Genomic DNA, 7,560 nt, shown 5'->3' with positions numbered 1-7,560 from the left:
TCATTAATTGTCATATATATATTAGTCATTTATGGTAATTCCGTAGGTTTGATTTAAAGAAAGAAAATAACATATCATATCATTATATCATATAGTTTGACCAACTTATGTATCTAACAACATATAAAAATCGAATGTGGACTTACTTATTTTTCAATTGAATGTAATTGACTACCTAATTGAGTGTCACCTATGCATTGGGACCTATTTTAATTAATACAAAATTGAGGTTACATCTTTTCAAATGTTCCTCAATTAATATATAGAGGATTCTAATATAAGGGGCTGCATGGAAAGATTGTATGGGAGAGAGACAGAAAGTTCATGTCGGAATTTGTCTATAAAAGGAAGCCAATCAGCGAGCTCTCGCCATAAACACTCACATAAACTACATACAAGAAGTTAACGTACTTATTTCCATGGTAAAAATTGCAGAAGATTGTACGGGGGAAGAGAGATAAAAATCTATGATGAAACACATGGTGAAAGTTGCCGAAGATTTTTTCACAACAATAAAAGAAGAACACGAGTTATTTACTGTTTCGCCATTCATTAAACTAGTTTCTTTAGGGATGCAAACACGTGAAATAATGGATTTAAATAGTTTGTCTTCCACCTGATTATGCTACGTTATTGAATTAAACACTAGAACTAATTGGATATAGTATTTACATTAGATGTGATGGATAAACTAATTGTTAAACAATATTATATATATTAATAGTCTAACAATGAATTTAAAAGACTAACCTAAAAGATAAATTAATATAAATTATTAGATATACCATATATATAAATTGTTATATGTTATTCAATATGTTAGCTGTATAACAATAAATCTCAATGGTTAATTTGAAAATACATGAAAAATAGTTATAACCATATTAAAACCTTTGGAATTTTTTATATCAAATAGGACGGAACAGTTAATTGTTATACAGTATTATATATATTTTAGCTAGCTAACAATAAATTTAAATGACTAAAATAAAAGATAAATTATTACAAATAATAAATATATTGGATACATAAATTGTTATATTTTATTAGATATGTTAGCCGATTGAAATATTTAGATTAAAATGTAACTTTTGGTATTATGTTTATCGCGTCAATAATATTGTTTACAAGTCAACTAATATCCAAACACAGATCAAAGATCAGCATTTTTCCATTGTTTACAGGCTAATTTGATCGTATATGAAACACATCTAAACTTTACATTATCCGACTAAGTTAATTTAATATCCAACACACAAATACAAATTAGCATTATCCACATTATTCATTAGCAATAAAGTTAAGTAACACCGAAAAAAAGAAAAAAAAAGTAAGAAGAAGAAAGTCATGTTTCTCTTTCATCACTCTCTCTTTGTTCTAATCTTCATCAACTTCCTAATCATCATGTAAAAAAATAGAAGAAAGAGGAACAAAAGATTCATCGATGACTTAACTTTACAGTAAAAATAATTAAACTTTGGAAAAAATAATTTATTGATTATACCAAATCAACTATTTGAATCTAGTCTTCTTCTATCACCGGTCCATGTTCCGTAAGATGATGATTTCTTTGGACAATTGTCAACTCTTCACCATGAGGCTTAATCTTCCAAAGGTTTTAGCTGCTCGCATGTTTGGAGTTTCCGGAGCTGGATCTTTGGCAGACGAACAACAGATGAGAACAGCTACGGAAATTACATTAATTTCTTTGTTATGTAAAAATCAGACAGAATGTTCTTTTTGTGGTGATTTAGAAAGAGATAAAGAAAGACGTGGAGAAAGTACAAACAACTTGAATTAAACTTGGGTTTTGAAATTATGAATACATCTCTCTGGAATTGCAAGTGGGTTTGGAAGAGAAGAGAGAGAATGATGCAAAATGAATTCAAAATAAAATAAAATAAAAAACGAGAGAGGAAGCAAAAGAGAAGAATAGATGTTTAGATGTGTTTTCAATTTAATTTAAGCAATAGAGATATCATGGTCATTGCACCTCGAAAAAATAGTGGGGAACATTTAAAATGTGTATCTACTTAAATACTAGATAATGTTCGTGTTTTTTTTTCTTCTCAGCTTCAACTTTCATTCACCAATTCGTGGTAACGAGATTACAACCTTACAAATTTTTCACCCCACATACAATATCGGGATCTAGTAACACCTAGGAACACTTAGAAAGATCCTATGCTACCCGAATCAATCCGATATTGCATTTTTCACCACAACGAGAACAATCCACTACTCTGAATGAACCGTCTCTTAAACCCTAAATTAGACCACACGATGCGAAAACAGTGTCAAGCAAACGGACAATGAAACTTAAACTGACTTATAATATAGAGAACAAGCAATTGATCTTCCAATAATCCGAGTTCAGTTCAATATCAATCGCCTCAACACCTAAAAGGCGCATTTCAGCCTCAGTTCATACCCGTACTCTTCCACTGCCTCGATCCTTAGCCAAAAACTGGACAGTTACATCCAGACTGAAAGACGGACCTTGACGCGCGGCGGTTACCATGACCGGTGCCTTGTATCACAGCTTCAGAAGGTGCAAAACTCATACCACCGGGATGACCTCAGACCAAACACCGGTGCAGGGAAATAGAGCTTCGCCACGCTTCCCGACCAAAACCAGACCTCCGGTTGACTACTCCATCAGCTTGTATCTTGGAGCGTGATGTCCCTGAGGACCAGGGTACAATCCTTCATCCACCGCACTGTAAAAATATTCTCCTTCTGTCTCACCTCCACGCTAGAAAGTAGATCCGAGCTAGAGAAGTTGTCAGACCGGTACACGCACCGTCGTCATGAAGCTCTCGTCGAAGATCTGAAAAAAGTGAAAACCAGATCTGACAAGTTCTTCGATCCTAAACGCCGACTCATCTCTCCTCAGTCTCATGGTAGCCTCACCGCCTCTCCAAAGGACGTTGGGAATCGTCACCGTCGAGCAAAACCGCGTCTCCGCTAAAGCTCGAACTGGTTCAGAGAAGCAAGTATATCGGCTAAGATTGATTGAGGAGGAGAAGAGCAAAAGGAAAAAAAGAAAGGAGAGGGAGATTCGCCTCCGGCACCACCGCAAGGGCAGGCCGGAGCTAGGGTTTCAGGTTGAAGGAGGTGGCTTCTGAGTTTACGGGAAAGAGAGAACGACCTTTTTTCGCTATTATTTTTATTTATTTGTGGTTTTTAGATAATGTTCCTGTTTATATAGTGCAAATACTCTATAGTTATGGCCCATAAAGAAATAAAATTTAATTCCAATGAATAGATGACATAGTGACTGGTATGAATGCAGGGAAAGATAGACCATATTTTCGTGTAGTACAACTGATAATTGAGGATAGGTACATGACAATAACTTTATAATTTAATATTTTGTCAAAAAAAAATTGAATATAAATTTTAAATTGAGTTATTATCATTGCATGTCACTTTACGTCTTTTTATAACACTCAAGATCACTTTGTGCTACCAAGGTACTTTTTGGTGGTTGATGACTCCTTTGTCCCTACAAAAAGTGAAACCAGAATGGATATTTTAGTCAAATGACATTATATTTTGGTTAGATTGGTTAGAGTGTTTGACCAACTAAGAGAAAGACAAACTAAATAATAACTAGTAGGACCTACTTCTTTCTCTCTTCTTTTCTTTCTCTTTCTTCTCTCATGCTTCATCTTTTTATTGATACAATTACTTTTATAAATCTTCATTTTAATCATAGATGTTTTGATTTTCTTTTCCTTAAATTATTTGGTTGAGTAATATTTGTCACATATTTTGTTGAGGGAAATGATGAAGCTCGTCCCACTACGACGGGGATTTTGTGAAGATCTTGTTCTACAAAGATGGTGATTCTGCGATGAACACAACTTTTTTTGTAGTGGAGATGATGAGATGTATACGGTGGTTTCATGTGTAGCTGGTACAGAGCGAGAAGATGCACTGGTCGCTCTGGTGAGGATAAGAGAGAGTGAGGATGGAGAGGAGAGTGGTGTGTCGGATTCGATCGCTCTGGTGAGGATAAGAGAGAGTGAGGATGGAGAAGAGAGTGGTATGTCAGATCTTGAGAACCCAAGACGCCGATGTAGCTCCACCGTCAATGTAACTCTGACGCCGAGTCAATCTCCGTCTCAGCCGCAGCTGAACCAGGCGATGTGAATCATGTGGGGTTGGAAAGTTTGTAAAGGAACTTACTTTTACATAATTTACATGTACACAAAAAATTGATGTGTACACATGTACCACCAAACATTGACCCCATATACATTTATAAATCTAATATACAAAATATCCAAATGAGCACCTTACCATGATACAGTGACCACCTTCACACGACTACTCCGACATTTGCATAGCTAGTACGCACATTTACTTCTTTTTTTGGTCTAGTACACATATTTACTTGTTTCAAAAGTGTAAAAAAAATTTGTATCCACATGTACATAATTTTGACGGGATCCACGTGTACATGTTAAGAGTGATCAATATGCACTTCTTCCAATATGTACATCTTCCGTATAAAATCAAACTACACTATTTCTTTTAAACACTATATTGCAATCGTGTGCACATATTCACATGTAAGAACATTAGTAAATTTAAACTAGCATGACCATCTAACTTTAAGAGTAAAGTAATCTAATATAATCTCTAATGATAGTCATTTTGCACTAACCAGTTTTTTCATTGATAAAAAGACATATCAGCTTCTTGATTGAAAAATCACAACTATGTCATATTAAATGCAAAATGTTATACCTAACATATTCTTTAGCTACGAGGCAAACAACTTTTAAATAGTATCATTTCTCAAATTTAAAAGTCAACCTACCAACCATAAAGGCCTTTTGTAACTATTGAGCAACCTCAAATCGCAGTGGCTCTTAGTGTTTTTCTCGTACCATTAAATCAACATGCATATAATTTTGTAATTCAAAGAAATAAAAACTTCTGTCTCCTGTCCATGAACAAACAACCATCTCTATCCTCATAACAATACCATCCAAAAACAATCCATAAAAAACCCAGAAAAAAATGAACTCAATATACTCTTTCTGATAACCAACCTTATTTAATAAATTATTAATTAATTTGTAGCATTATTGATTATTTGGTTCCCATAAAGATATTTTCAAATATTTTATAACGTGAGTGTGTGGCTGGTCTAAGTGAATTGGTTTTTTCATGTTTAAATATGGTTGGTGTAAACAATATAAGCGTCTATGTGGATAACTTGGTTCTTGTACACCTTTTGTAATGTCCACATGGATACTTTAAATTTTCTACTTTTTAGTGTCCATAATGGTTGCTCAAAAAAAAGTAGTGTCCATATACACAATATGAATGTCCTTGTGGATACCCTTGTTCATGTACACCTTTGTAATGTCCGCATGGTGAGTTTTTAGAAAAAGTCCAATAATAAATTCATTGTGTTCAGGTTTCATATCAGAGATACCTCACTCTGTCAATTAGGACAAATTCTACAGAAACCGAAAATTATAAAATCTGACGACATCCTTATTGTATTGTTCACACGATAAAGTCGTGCTGCAGTATACATGTACAATAATTAACAGTAAAATCCAGTATTCTTGAGCTGCAGGAGAAGAGAAATTCATCCCAAGTAAAGCACCAATGTCCAGTTTATGTATCTCTCTTAGCTTACAGAGGTAACAGCTAGACACAATATTCTTCCTGTCGTGGGAGTTGCTAGAGGAAGATGAGCCATCACCACAGTTTCCTTCTGGCTCAAAAACGATACCATGATTAGTGTGGACATGAGGGAGAGCCCAACAAATCCCAAGATGGTAAGTGAAGATGTATTTTGTTCCTGACCAAATCATTTGGTCTCTGCAAACATATGAATAAGACCATTAATCATCAAGCAGTTACCAAGTGACAATATCTTAACAATTCTAGAAAAACAAAACCAAATATAAACTTTAGCAACTTATCAGCTACAATAACAACAGATGTAGTCCCGTAACTAACTTCTTACCATATTCCTTTTGACTAAGTTTCCGAACCACACACTCATCTAACAAGTCACAATTTTCAACAGAGCCAAACAAAAAAGCAAATGCTTCTGATCCAGAAAGTGTTGTTCTTGAAAATTCCCGAGAAAAAGACTTGCTGCTGCATTTAGTACTCTTTGGTGGAGAACACAAGGAGAGAAGATTCAAGCAAATCTAAACATTGCATCCTAACACAGATTGAAATGAGTCTGCAATTATTGCAATTATTGTAACAATAATAATTTATTGGTCTCATCATCATGAGAGTCATGAACAAATTTCTCTTACAGGTTCCTCACCAAATTCACCATCATATGTCTTCTCTGAGCTTTGCCGTCTCAACTCGCACCGGGAATGAACTGGGAGCGAACCGACCCAAGACAGTGAAGCTATCTGACGAGATTATTCTCACCTTCATCTTCTCCTCGCATCTGTTAGAAACACATGGGGAATGGTTTTCAGTGGAGACGACGAGATTCCCCGGTTAGCAGCGATTTCGTTTCCAATTTTAGATTTATGCAAGCTCGAAATTATTCTCTGCAATTAAGCGCTCTCCCACACAGGTTAAAACTTTCTCAATTTGATATCTAGAATGTAAGATATGAGAGAGGAGAGAGGAGAGAGGAGAGAGGAGAGAGGTAGAAGAAGGTTTTTGACGCAAGAGGGCCGAAGGTTTTCACTGTAGAAAAGATTTGATAAATATTTGAAGAAAAAAGAAAAGAAATCTATGAAAAAGAGTGGGTTAAATCTGAACCATCGGATCACAGTAATAGATCAATGGTTGTGGTAACATCTCGCCTAAAATCAACTAGAAACAAACCAAGTTAGTGAATACAGGGCTTGGTCAGAAAAAGCGTGTTAGGAGAACAAAGTGACCTACACTGTCATAAAAAAACTAGAAAAGTGACTCATAGTGTAAATCTTTCTTTTAAATTTTGCCAGAAAAACGAGTCTATAAGAAGTACGTTTGTCGTAAAATTTGCATAGATGTACCTCTATACAGTAGATATTTTTCTTATAATTTAAATACTTTTATAATTATAAAATACAAAATTTTATAATTATAAGAGCATGATTAACCCTAAGAGCCCAATTGGGTATCTTAATGATTTTTAGTAATTAATGGTAGTTAAGAACTTGTAGTTAAGATACTCTTAGTTTTTGAGCTCCAATTAGGGGTGGGCACTTTACCCGATATCCGAAGCCGCACCCGAACCAACGCATCCGAACCCGATTCGAAAAATCCGAACCGAAATCTGAACCGAAGTAGCAAAATATCCGAACATGTATTGAATTAGGAGAGATTGGATATCCAAACCCGAATGGATATCCGAATATAACCGAACATATGTATAATTAACCTTATATTTCTAGTTTACATCTCTCATTTTATATAAAATATTTATATTGATACTACACCTACTTTAAGTTCATATGATATACATACAATTACAGAGAAAATGATTTGCTACTCACTTAAAATGCATGTCAAACTTTTTATCTCAAGAATTAACAAAAAGTTACATCCAAAATTTAAAAACAATAA

At 34.5% G+C, this 7,560-nt stretch overlaps 1 long non-coding RNA gene across 1 annotated transcript in view; it reads right to left on the bottom strand.

Moving 5' to 3' along the window:
* Window positions 1-5,440: 5,440 nt before the first annotated feature.
* Window positions 5,441-7,560, bottom strand: part of LOC106304814 — a 4,927-nt gene continuing 2,807 nt past the window's right edge. Inside the window, exon 3 of the long non-coding RNA XR_001262843.1 lies at window positions 5,441-5,850. This is a non-coding gene — a long non-coding RNA (uncharacterized LOC106304814). The remainder of the gene's footprint in view (window positions 5,851-7,560) is intronic.

This window comes from Brassica oleracea, chromosome C7 (genome assembly GCF_000695525.1).
Source record: "Brassica oleracea var. oleracea cultivar TO1000 chromosome C7, BOL, whole genome shotgun sequence".
NCBI lineage: Eukaryota > Viridiplantae > Streptophyta > Magnoliopsida > Brassicales > Brassicaceae > Brassica > Brassica oleracea.
Note: the sequence above shows the minus strand (reverse complement) of the source record. Positions and strands in the feature narration are given on the sequence as shown.